At 42.6% G+C, this 14185-nt stretch overlaps 1 protein-coding gene across 6 annotated transcripts in view; it reads left to right on the forward strand.

Annotated features, from left to right (window-relative positions):
• SYT1 (synaptotagmin 1) overlaps positions 1–14185 on the forward strand; it is a 642856-nt gene that overhangs the window by 562195 nt on the left and 66476 nt on the right. The window lies entirely within an intron of this gene.

A 14185-nucleotide genomic window follows, 5' to 3' on the forward strand; every position in this document is an offset into this window, starting at 1 on the left:
AGTTAGCCAGTCGACATGGGGGTTATGCTTGGTAAGCCACGGCATCCCTAGGACTACAGGGTGAGAGGACTGAGGGAGGACCAAAAACTCTAACTTCTCTTGGTGCAGGGCTCCAACTTGAAGATGGATCGGTACCGTCTGTGAGGTGACATGGCCACTGGAGATGTGGCTGCCATCGACGGCTGTCAGGACCAGAGGTTGTTCCAGTGGTTGGAGAGGTATGGAGAGTTGTGCGGCCATGTCGGCCGAGATGAAGTTCCCAGCCGCACCTGAGTCCAGTAGAGCTTGCATGGACGTTTGTCCCCGAGGAGTACTCAGGGTGACTGAGATGGTAGAGTCTATGGTGGAGGGAGCAGGCGATAACACTCCTAATCTAGCCTCCCTCATGGAGATTAGGAGCGGTCATTTCCCGGACGAAGAGGACAAGAGATCAGAAGATGAGAAGATGAAGCGGAGTACATACAGAGATTATCTCTGCGACGTCGGTTCTTTTCTTCGGGAGAGAGACGGGACCGATTTATTTGCATTGGTTCTTCTGTGGCAGAAGGAGTAGATGATCCAATCTTTACAGGAGAAGTAACCACAGAAGAAGAACAAGGTCGAAAACTTTCAGAACGAGTCCTTTCCAGTTGTCGTTCGTGAAGCCGCAGATCAACTTTATTGCACAAGGAGATTAGCGCTGTCAGAGTGGAAGGGGTGTCACGGGTTGCTAGTTCGTCCTTGAGACGGCTGGAAAGACCATTCCAGAACGCGGCGACGAGAGCCTCTTCATTCCACTCCAACTCCGATGCTAGTGTCTGGAACTGCACCACATATTGGCCCACCGATCTGCTACCTTGTCGAATTCTCAGAATCTCTGCAGCGGCTGATGACACTCGACCTGGTTCGTCAAAGATTCGTCGGAAGGAGGCAATGAAATCATCGTAGTTGTTTAGTAGAGGATCTGCTCTCTCCCACAGAGGCGAAACCCACTCTAGGGCAGATCCCGAGAGGAGGGAGACAATGTAGGCTACACGCGCCTTGTCAGTTGGAAAGTTGGAGGCTTGGAGAGTGAAGTGCACATCGCACTGATTCAAAAACCCGCGACATCCTTTAGGAGACCCATCGTACTTGCTGGGGGTCGGCAAATGTAACTGAGGGGGAATAATGGACCCGACTGGTGGCGTGGCGGAAACTCCTCCCGAGGATACTGAAGATGTTGCTGTAGCCGCTGGAGGGGCGGTTTGTGAGGAAGTCAGTGATTGTAAAAATTGCGCCACTTGCCGCTGTGAAGACTCCACTTTTTCCAGGCGGCCCATAATGCCTTGCAATATGTTTGCCAGAGATCCCTGATTTTCACCCGACTCCATCGGGTCAGTGCAAACTGTCACGGCCGAAGATTCTGATGAGGTTGTGTGGTGCTCAGGGACTGAGGAGGAGGCAGTAGTAGGGTTAAAACGAGCAGGTTTAATAAAGGATGTCATACAGGACTCAAATACTTCTTTGAGAACAACTGTAAGAGGAATCAAAGTAAATGGCAAACGATAAATGTCCAGAAGACAATGGGGATAAATGTCCAGAAGACAATGGGGATAAATGTCCAGAAAACAATGAGGATGAATGTCCAGAAGACAATGAGGATGAATGTCCAGAAGACAACGATGAGGATTAATCCAGGTAACAATGATGAAGAAAATCCTGATGAAGAGATGAAAAGATGGTGGCAAATAGAGGATCCGGAACCGGAAGAAGATGGGAGGTGACTGCGGCTGTAGGTATCTGAAGAGGAGGTCTTTGGGAAATCCAGGAGGAAGCACCCAAGGGTACCAGAGAGAAGCTGGCGACCAGCGTGACTGGAAAGGAGCACTGGATCTGAAGCCAAAGCGAGCTGACGGACACAGCTGGGATAACAAGGACACAATGAGTCAGGAGCCTTCCAGGAAGTGCACGGCACAGAAGACTCTTTGCACTGACACTGAGTTACCTGGGCAGATCCTCTATATGCATAGAAGGCGGCTGCCATTGGCTATCACAGTGAAACAGGTGTGCAGCTCTGACCTGCCCCAATCCCCTGTTTGCCCTTAAGCAAGATGGCGGCGCTGGTCTCACAGCACCCATAGCCTAGAACGAGACCACGCCGCAGACTTCCATGCTGCCCTTCAACACTGCCGGACCTCTGCCTGCCGCCTCACCTGACATGGAGGCCGACACACGCCAGCCGACTGCGGACACGGACAGGTGAGTACAGGACCCGCCGTGTACCGCCGCGGTGGCGCGTGACACTCCACCCGGGTCCGTTTTTAAGCGTACAGTAATTAAGGTACTTATATGTTAGTTGGGTGCCCACTGAGCTATTACAGTAATTCACTAATAGGATGCCATAACACATAGGGGTGACATTTAATAGGATGCGCTTTTTCGCACTTTTTTCCGAAATCGTTTACTTAATATGGTGCGCTAAGTCACACATTTTGTGTGATAACTTGCTTTCTCACTTGCAGTTTTCAATTTGCATTTTTATCGCATCCAGATGTTTTCACATGGAAAAGTATACAAATCGCTTATTTAATGGAATGCGTAAATGGAATTCGCATTTCAAAAGTGTCTAAAAATCGCCAATGATGCAGACCAGGTCCTGAAGGGCGAATTGGGATGCGGTCATTTGGTCTACAGCATGATGGTCGACAGTCATTAGGTTGACACCATTAGGTCAACATGGGAAAAGGTCGACATAGGAAAAAGTCGACATGGTTCTAGGTTGAAAGTTCATTAGTTCGACAGGTCATTAGTTCGACAGGTCATTAGTTTGACAATGTCTAATGGTGTGTACACACGTTAGATGTACCTTAAGATCCTATCCACGATCTGATCAGATAGGATCGTGGATAGGATCTTAAGGCACATCCGATTTGCATCCTATCTTGACTATATAGTGCAGATCTGCACTATATAGACAAGGCAGCCAAGACTTTCTGGCTTCCGATACGTGCGTATCGGGATCGGATCGGGATTGCAAGGGTTAAAACCCTTGCGATCTGCATCCGATGCCGATCCAATGTTGACTATATCGTCAACATCGGAAAGGAAATCGGACTGTGTGTACACAGCATTAGTCGACAGTCAAAAGGTCGACGTGGTTTTTCACTTTTTTTTTAGCCGACATGTGCCGACAGGTGGAATTTCATGCCCTACCATCCATTAGTACAGGTGTACAAATACAGGGAGTATGGCGTGGACAAGGGCCGCATTTTCCTCACTTTCGGTGCGGCCACTTTCTGCCTCCTCCTCCACCTCCTCTGCGGCCATGTCCCCCTCCTCCTCCAGGGCAGGCTCACCCTCCTCCTCACCTCCATCATCCTCCACCTCAGGCCAGTCGACGTCAGACATGTGGACCTCCTGCAGCTCCTCCTCGGCCTGTGTGGTGAACAAGTCCTCCTGTGTGAGTAGATGAGATGGGGAGGCAAAAGGTTCTTCCACCTCCTCCTGCTGTGCCGGCTCCTCCGGGGTCCAGCCTGGACCAGGCCTTGATGTGGCTATGCTGCCTGACACACTGCTGCCTCTCCCTCTCACACTGCTGGCTCTTAGTGTGCCTCTGCTGCCTCTCCCCATGGCTCCTCTGGCACTGCTGCTGCCTGTAACTGGCCCACTGCTGCCTCTGCCACCTGCACTCACTGCCACTCCTCTCCTCTCCATGCTCCTTACTACCTTTCAAAGGTCAAAATGGCACCTATGCTCCTTTATATAGGGGGTGTGATGCATATTGTAGGGGACTTAGGTGGGCCAATAGGTTAGGGGTTTTTTGGGCATGCGGAGGCAGTGTTGTAATTCGCATTCCGGTTGGTCAGATAATCGCACATGACCAGCACCGGAAATCGCACATTACTGTGTCATAAAATTGCATCTCTTCGCACTTCGCATCTCTTCGCACTTCACCACTTTTTTGGGCACATTCTTGCATCCCATTATATAATTGGTTTTGGAGGAAAAATGCGAATTGAAAAAGTGCAATATGGTGCAATAAGGTGCAATTTCAAAATGTTTCTAAAAATCGCATTCTATTAAATGTCACCCATAGTGTAATATTAATGGTGTGTACACACGGTCAGATGTGCCTTAAGATCACATTTTCCAGGTCTCCACACAGAATCACAAGTGACAATTAGCTCCATCTGTGGATCTTTTAAAATGTGTCTGAATAATGAGTGCACCTGATGGGACCGTTAACTCCATTGCCACCAGCGCACCAGATTCCAGTATCTGGCGGTTTCTGGCGGAGGGCAGGCCAGCCGACATAGATGCATGGGTGTCTCACACGCTCACGCGTCCATTGCCAAGAATGCATCTCTTCCACTGGGTGGCGATAGCACAGGTTGGCAGACAGCGCGATGGGAGCAGCTTAGGTTAGAGTGGCTCCAGCTATACAAACTTACTGCCAAATTTGGCTTCGCACAACACTGGCACTAATGATTCACATAACTAATCACCACAATATAGTGTTTTAAAATATCATTATATATAAGTAACAAAAAATAACCAACTCTCATTTCATAAGCTGCATATAATTGGCAGTGTTTTCATCATGTCAACAGGATAGAAACATTTCAGAATAATCTTTTCTCATAGAATGAAATTTACGTATGATGTTTCTAGAACCAATAGTTGAATACTTAATAATCTTATGTAGATCTGTATATAAACTAATTCAATATAGTCTCCATACAAATCACTTATGAAAACGTTTAATATCAATAAGAAATGTATTTTAACTCTAAATTAAACCAGATGTACAATACATTCATAACTAATATACAAATACATATTTTATGAGGAGATTAATTATACAATGTAACAGTATGTTCTACTGTAGTGCTATTGTTAATTCATTCATAAGGAAACCGAATGAATACCTAGTCTTTGTTGAGATGTAATAATCAAACATATCATTTGTGGACTGGCAAAAACACTCTTACGACCTTGATAATAATTTTTAATGGTATGAAACAGAATTAAATCTCTAATAGAACATAATTACTTAATTAGGATCTACTGCAGAGCATAATTCTACAATAAATCATTACATATCAAATCATTATAATTCAATTAAAAAAGCTGTAGAAAAATGTAGTTTTTTAAACACAGTATCCAATGAGACCATTTGAAACACCAATAATTATCATGTATTCCTTAAATAATGGAATTTATGTCAACTGTAAATATCAATATTTATAATATCAGCCATTATGTATATATATATATATATATATACATATATATATACATATACATATATATATATATATATATGTTTAGATAGATAAACATGCGCAAAAGAAGTAAAGAAGCAATATTCTCGTGAAGTAATTGAAGAATGTAACAAGGAATGAATTTTAAATACAAGTATTAACGCATATAAGGAAAGAAATTATAAACGTCATAATCTTTGATACAAATAACAAAATATATCAATACTTTAAAATGGCCATAGAACACTGGATTAACAACACAGTCTCATCCCAAGAGTGGTGGGAATAACTAAGAGCAAACAGTGCGCATGTCCATACCAACCATTTGTAAATAATAAATGCAATGAAATAAAAAATAAGTTTGGGTAGGAGTAATGCAGTTTATACATCTAAGGGGCACTTCCCCAATGTCAACTGATTGGTGGATTCTAGTGATCTGTAATTTCAAAACCTACAGTAGCATGTTAAAAATACAAGACTCACTGATTCCAAGAAATTGTGGAATTGAATGGAATAAGTGAGTCAAGATTGTCCAACATGCTGATCACTTGACACAGAAATCAGCAGAATAGGGAATTTCGACAATAGCTGCCTTATATATGGGCCCCTAGGTCAAATCAAAAATAACTCACAGGTGCTTGTCTTAAAAAAAATCCCTATCTCAAACAAATCAGTTAGGGGTGACGGTATAGTGTAGAATAGATCTAGAATTAAAATAAATACATATCTCCGTTATAATAAAAACATAAATGTTATAAATATGTAGAATTAGATTTCATTAAATGTACACAGTAGTGTAAGAAAAAAATTAACATAATACTGCAGATTACTATAGAAATAAGTGACACCAAACCAAATATAATCGTACGCTTAGCAGGAAGGATTAGTGTTTTGTGGAAAATAAAAAGCTGTCATACTGTAGGAAATGGTTTGTTCAGGAGTCTTTTTCTTCCTGCATATTAATCTACAGTATATAACAATCAAAAGATTTTTATATTCCAATAACCAAAAAGGACTACTTGTAAGTTTGTACTAATAGTCTAAGACCTTAAACAGATTCTTCTCATTTATTTAAATGCCTAAATTAATAAAAAAAAAATCGTTCAATCCTGGTTAGATCTTGAAAGATAAGTATATTTAAGACCCTAGGTTTATCCATGTCAACATCTTCTATTAGAACATGATATCAGCATGCATACCACATTGCTAATAAACCTGATTGATCTTCGTCATCTGAAAAAAAAGCATTTAGGGCCTTATTTTGGTTCACTCTTTCTGACAAAATCCTTCTTAGATGGACAAAACCATGTGCACTGCAGGGGAGCATATGCAAAATGTGCAGAGAGAGTTAGATTTGGGTGGGGTTTTATTTCAAAGTGAGATCTGTATTGAAGTGTAAAAATAAAGCAGCCAGTATTTTCCCTGCACAGAAACAAAATTACTCACCCAAATCTAATTCTCTCTGCACATGTTACATCTGCCCCCCTGCAGTGCACATGGTTTTGTCCATCTAAGAAGTATTTTGTCAGAAAGAGTGAACCAAAATAAGGCCCTTAGTCTGTCTCTTTTATTTTTTTCGTCTGCAACATACCTAATGATCTAAGAAATATCATTAGTTCAACAACTAAAATTTGTTGGGATCGGACATGGGGTATATGTATTATTCAAAATAAAGTTTGATCTTAACTTTTCACATATCCATTTCGTAAGCCCCCTCTCCCCATTTTTGACTTAGATCATGTGTTTGTTCAGAAGTCTAAACTTTGTTGGTTTCTTGATCACTCTTCGTGTATAAACCTTTTGCTATATCATTGAGTTGTCATAGTAATATGTTTAGTACAGGATTCATACGATATAAAACATCAAAGAGTTCATATACTGTAAAATATAGTATAGAAAAATAGAACATTATACAGTATATACAATAATAAATCGTAATATAGTATACAGTAGTATATTATGATATACATCCTGCAATATCTATAGAATGGCATTGACACCATGAAGGCAGGTGTAAAATGTCACATCAGAACAAACAGGAGCAAAGAACAAGTGCAGACAAAATACTTATTATTCCACACACATTTACAAGTTAAATAGGAACCAGGAGAAAATAAATAAACCAATAAATACAAACAGAACACAAGCATTTCTTAGGGCATTTATCCTTCTATCATAAAGGTTAAGTACATACTGTATACTGGGTGCTTAACCTTTCTCTGAGGGTGTGCATAGGTTTCCCTAAGCAATTTTTCCAAAGTGTAATAACGCTATCCATGCAGCCCTGTATTTCGTTTGGTTAGCCCTAATACATAATTGTTGAGGAGTTCTGTAAAATACATTTAAGAATTATTATCTGTTTCAAATACTTAAGCATTAAAATGAATTCTGCAGTGTAATACTATTCCCAATAATTACAGAACCAGTTACTAGTAACTTCTTGTTAAAATAAGAACAAAGTGCTGGAATCATTTTCAAAGTTAATATGAACTGAGAGATGTGCACAAGTTATATTCTCTCAATAGACAAGGTGGTCTCCTGAGCCTTCTTGTTTGATTATACATACAGTGTAAATATTTCCTATGAAATACAATCTTAATGGTTGCTGGTGCAAATAAGATGCATGTGCATGGTGGCATGCAAGCGCATCACAGCAAACCACACCTGTGCCTAGCAGCAGCAGCCATGAGGATCAGGGTTACATCTGTTTACTATAAGAGAGAAACCCAGAATGGAAGTTGCCCAATCAATATAATGGCGCATTACAGGTGCATGCAACTGAGGAGTTAATCTAGATAAGAAAACAAATCCCCAAGCAAACTACAGTGGGCCAGCAATAGATCATTAACATCCTACATGATAAATAGGAAAGCAGTTATCTGTTACACGTATTTGCTAATTGAAGGAAAGCAGGACAGTCCTTTCACTAGCGTAAAGTTTGGAAAATTTGTATACAGTAGCTTAGCCTTACATGGTTCCAGGGCCGTCTATTCGTATGGGCTTAATAGGCACTTGCCCAGGGGCCCCAGGTGTGAAAGGGCCCTATGCTGATAGCTGAGGATCTCCTTTTTCCAGGGATACCAGAATTTAGAAAATCGGCCCTGGGGAACTGGAGATATCCAACTTCAAAGCAGCAGTCCACATTCGACCTGTTAATTGCAATTCCCAGTCATATTTCTCAGGTTCTCTCTGACTTAGAGTTTTTCTGAGAGTATATCCAAAAAACTGTGACTCTCCCCTTTCTGTTGACACTAGCACCGTGTCACTATCATGCCCAGAATCAGAGATATCAGCCTTCCAGCAGCCGGTCCCTGCTCCAGCTCCAAACGTCTGGTGTACAATTTTATATTTTTGTCAATGGATTGTTCTGGCTCCTGATCTCTGATCCCCAAGTTCCCAGCACCTCCTGAACGTTGGGACTCTAGGTTTTTATACTATTGAAGGCTAAGAAATCTATTTCCAGATAATGGAGATATCTGCAGTCAAACAAGCTGCACTTCCACCGGAAAATAATGAATAGTGAGCCCACTCCATTATCCAACCCTCCCCTGCGTATATAACACCCCCTACCTCCCTGGAAGTCATTTACAAGGGACCCTTCATTCAGGTCAGTGCCCGCTTCCACACGTTAGTGTTCTCAATCCCACCACCTGTGCAGTAAAGGAGTAATTAGCAGAAGCAACTGCTCCAGGTCCTACATGTTGAGTGGAAGATAGAGCACCCCCTGCCACCCGTGGGACATCAAAGCTGCTGCTGATATCACCCCCCACCCCTAGGAGGGGAGAATTGGTAAGGGCCCCAGTGCATTGCTTTGCCCAGGGGCCCACACTGCTGTTAAGATGGCCCTGCATGGTTCAATAATACAAAGCTCTCTCATATTACCAATTTAGATCTGTTTGTAATGAATTTAGTTTAATTTAAACTTATTCGTACAGATATGAAAGGTTCACGAGTTGTTCAATAAATAAGATAACAATACCTCTCATACTGTATGTGTATTGTTCTCTATTTCATTCTAATTTCCTGTTAAGCCAGAACAGATAGACTGCTGCTTCCTCTCAGCCATTAGACTGCACCTAATATCAGTAATGCTGTCCCAGCATCAGCTGTAAGATAGTGAAGCTTGTAGGATGGCAGGGCTGCACCAAACTCAAACCTGCTTCCATGCCATGAGTTTATCACAGTACACCTTGAAAAGTTGGTGATGAATTTGAGTTGTTGATGTGTCCTTTAGACACAGAAATCTAATCACACTACACCCCTCATCAGTGTCTCTGTCAGTCCCCGCTGCCAAGGTCACAGTGCCTGTTCTTTACAGTTGTCAGGTGCCAGGCATGGTGCAAGCCCAACCAGTGGTGGTGTTGCACATGTGCAAATGCCTGGCTTCTATGGCCTACATTGATTGCAGCCCATAGAAGCTGGCTATGACTGCATGTTAAGGCACTGAGTGGCTTCCTACAAGAAGCCAGCTCTCTGCCTATCGCATCCTGGACTGACATTTCATAATGAGTGTCACTGAGAAGTAGCCTTTACCCTAGCTGTTTAGTTTTCCCTCAAAACAATAATTGTATAATCCCAAAGAAAGTTTAACAGAGGGATCATGTCATGCCATGCCTGATTATGGGTTCCAAACACCCTAGGCTAATTTAGAAGTCCCCCCCACACACACACACACTCTTCCCTGCCACCAAATTTTCCACTCATATTCAGCTAAAAGTCTGGAAAATCTGCTTGGACCTCAGCTCCATTCATATTGCCACTTACCATCGTAGGAGTGCTGGCAATGGCAGCAGTGGCATCAAACAAAGCCTTGGCCGTTGAGCCAGTCTCGGCTCTCGCAGGATCTCTTTCCAGTATTCCTGCCTCATTGAAGCTGGCAATCCCAGCAGGCACTGCTGTTCCCACAGTTCCCAGGAGATACCGTATCTCATTTCACAGCTTCTCCCACAGTTTCTAGGTCAGATCTCATGATACCTTGCTTGGCCCCAACTCCAGCTGCAACAGGAATCGTTCCCATTCCAGTGCAATCTATCGTGCCACTGCTGCACCCCCCAGACTGCAGCCAAATCAGTTATTGGTTAACTAGGCCCTGTGCATCCTTAAATATATAGTAAGTGGAAAGATGAAAATATTCCAGTTACAGTATAATTTGATGGCATGATACTGTATGTAATACTTTGCACATAATCTAATAAATGCCTTATATTTATCAATTTAGATTATTTCATTGACTGATTTGGAAATGGACCTTTTTAGTTGACACAAAGTTTTACATGAAAATGTTAATATGTTACAATGCCTTCAACTTTGAAAGAGTGATAAGAAATGCATGGCAAGCAGCTCTATGGGAAAAACTTGCTGTCAATTTAGTCTTCTAAGGGAGAAGATTAATTCTGTATCTGCAAACTACACTGGGAACCTTCTATCAGTACCTTACAGATTTCATGTAATGATCAAAGTCATTTACTTACATAAATTATTTATTTTCAGGGCAGAGAAAAAGTTCATACTACTGGATCCACACAGTACCTACTGTATGAGATAATTAGGCCACATGAGAGCCTTTTTGTACATCATAACACATTATAGTCCAGGGGGGCTGAAGCTCTCATCTCTACGTTCTTGGTAGATGTTATGAAAGATGTAGAAATACTGCCAAATTATAAGAAATCTATTCTGATCCTTGTAAAAGTTTGAGAAAATGATGTAAATTTACACTAAGTGGTAGATTTACTAAAGCTTCCCAAAATTCTAAGTGGAAGTGTTTCCCATAGCAACCGATCAGTTTCTACCTATTATTTCTCCATTGCATTCTAGAAAATAAGCATAATCTGGTTGCTATGGGCAATGCCTCTGTTCGTCTGCATAAAAAAAGCTTTAGTTAATCTTCCCCTTAACCAGAGGTGAGACCAAGGAATATAACACTGCATTGAAAGTATCTGTATCTGTTCATACTGTACTTTTAGAAGTGATACATGAGTAACAAATAGTAAGCCATACTGTACCTCACAACTGTCCTGATTTTGTGGGAGGGGTCAGTCTGGAGTCAACCCTGTCAGTGCTGTGCACATTCGCACAGGGCCATTTCTAGAGGCGGACAAGCCGTGCAGCAGCCCGGGGCACCGCACGGCTTGTCCGCCTCTGTTAACAGCCGCCCGGCAGCTTCCCCCAATGCCGCTGCCTCCCTTTCTCCCCAGCCGCAGTTGATTTCACTGGGGAGGGGAGCGCATTGCGCATCTCTCCTTCCCCTCGCTCACTGGGCTGTCAGCCAATCAGAGGAGCTTGTGGGCCGGCATCCAATCAGGAGCCAGCCCGCAAGGTATGAATGGCTGATGGCGTCAGGTGCACAGTGAAGGGGAAGGAGAGACACATGATGCGCGCCCCTCCCCAGGAAAGCACCAGCATCAATGGCAGCGGCGGGGGACTGGAGGGGGAGACCCAGGGCCACAGTGAGTTGTGCTGCTTCTGGCACTGTGGGGGCATATGTTTGGCACTGTGGGGGCATATATGTGGCACTGTGGGGGCATATCTGGCACTGTATGGGCATATGGCAGCGGTGGGGGACTGGAGGGGGAGACCCAGGGCCAGAGACAGTGAGTTGTGCTGCTTGTGGCACTGTGGGGGCATATGTGTGGCACTGTGGGGGCATATCTGGCTCACAGGTGGGGTTTCTAGGTATTTAAACCCCCCTCTCCTGCATTCATCATGGGGTTGCTCTGCTTGCTACAACAGGTGCTAGAAGGCTGTACGTCATGCAACTGAATTAATACTGGCAGTGCAAGTTCTAAATCAAGTAGAGCCCTGAGTGAAAAGTCGCTTTGGCGCCCTGCCTACTAATTGAAACTACACCACACCTATCTATATAGTGATTTCAGTGCAATGGGGAATCTCTGAATCCCAGGTCAGACAGTATCTTTAGTCTGTATTCACTATTGATGTAGATATAACATGGTCCATCAGATTCCTGTTTGTGTAGAAATATAACCAATGTCATCATCATACAGCTAGACTTGTTCTCTCTGTGTTACCTCCTGTCTCTTAAGTCCCCTCCAGCCTCTTGCCCTATCTTTCTAGCTTCCTTCCCCATATCTCTGCAGCCTCCTTTCCCATGTTACTCCAGCTTCGTGCTGTGTCAGTCCTGGCTCCTGTCTTTTCAGCATCCTGTCCCATGTCTTTTTACCTTCCTGCTGCACATAAGACACAACACTCAGCTCATACTTTTTGAGCTAAGTGCTGCATATAGAGTGCAGTCAAAACACAGCATTGCTGATCCCTGGAACACATACCTTTTAAAAACAATACAGGTATGTTTATAGAGTATGTGTTAACTGCCCCCTCCATGCTGTGTGTTATCTGCACTGTATCCTATGAGTAGGCAGTACAGATGGTGTAATGGTTAGCATTTCTGCCTCACAGCACTGAGGTCATGGGTTTTAATCCCACCATGACCCTAACTGTGCGGAGTATGTATATTTTCCCCATGCTTGCATGGGTTTCCTCTAGGTATTTCAGCGTCCTCCCACAAACCAAAAACATACTGGTAAGTTAATTGGCTCCCAAAAAATGTACCATAGAATGTCTGTGTGTCCGTGTACATGTGGTAGGAAATATAGATCGTAAGCTCCACTGGGACATGGGCCCTTATTCAGATCTGATCTCGCAGTACAAATTCTTTCTCAGAATTTGCAAAACCATGTGCCCTGCAGGTGGGGCAGATGTAAAACATGCAGAGAGAGTTCAATATGGGTGGGGTGTGTTGAAACTGAAATCTAAATTGCAGTGTAAAAATAATGCTTTGTCCCTAACATACTGCGTCTTCCTATATGTTTTATGGAAATAAAATGTGGTATAAAAATAGCACCTGCTCAACACATGGCCCACATGCAAGGCAGCCCATTGGGAATCTTCCAGAATAGACCTATGGCCAATTCACCCCTGGACATATCATAATTTGTATGTACTGTAAATGTTATAAACTAGTGTTTAGTTGTCATATACCTATAGGAAAGTGTTTTGTTATTGATGAACCTATTAAACCACTCACTGATTGCTTCTCTCAATATGTAAAACAATATAAAAGCTGAAGATATCGCCATTTTTTGTTAGACTTTTGGACATTATACAAATTAGCATCAGTAAAATAAGTCACTTGTCCACATTTTGTTCTATTTTGTTATGGCACAGTTGGTAACAGGAAGGAAAATGTTAAACAAATGCTCCAAAAAAATGAGGTGATAACTAAGAGGCAAGATTTATTAAGCTTGGTAAAGTGATAAAGTGTCTGGTTTTTATCACCGGCCAATCAGCTCATAACTGTGAAGTTACAGGCTTGGTTTGAAAAATGACAGGTAGGAGCTGATTGGCCGGTGATAAAACAGACACTTTATCAGTTCACCGAGCTTAATAAATCTACACCTATATTACAATTTAATACCTTTGAAATAGAGAGGCTAATCCCGGGAGTGGCGGGATCCCAGGATTTAGGCCCAAAATTGTGGTTACAATACCAGGATTGGAGCATCCTATCCCTGGATTTTGGGGTCAATTTGCACATGCACATTTGATTAATTTATGCTGAGTATCACTAGGCACCAGCAGCACTCGGCTCAGACGCTGCCCTGCAACCAGGTCATGATGTGCCCACCCCTTAAGCAGTGCATGCCCCCCTTCCTCCAAGCCTGCATGCTTAAGGACTGCTGCACAGCAGTACCCAGCATGGTGTGACCTCTGGAGCTCAATCCTGTTATCCTAGAAATCCCGGGATTTAAAGTGTTTCAATCCCGGGACTGAAAAACTTGCCCAGGATTGACTTTCCCTTCTTTGAAATAATTCAATGTAATAGTGATAATAGTAATAGTGATAATGCTTTCTAACTACTAAATCATGTGTATTATTGATATAATTATACATTATATATTATCATTGAAGCTGAATACATACAAACATGTTTGGCTGATTTACTT

The sequence above is a fragment of the Crinia signifera genome, chromosome 4 (genome assembly GCF_055691185.1).
Source record: "Crinia signifera chromosome 4, ASM5569118v1, whole genome shotgun sequence".
Taxonomy (NCBI): domain Eukaryota; kingdom Metazoa; phylum Chordata; class Amphibia; order Anura; family Myobatrachidae; genus Crinia; species Crinia signifera.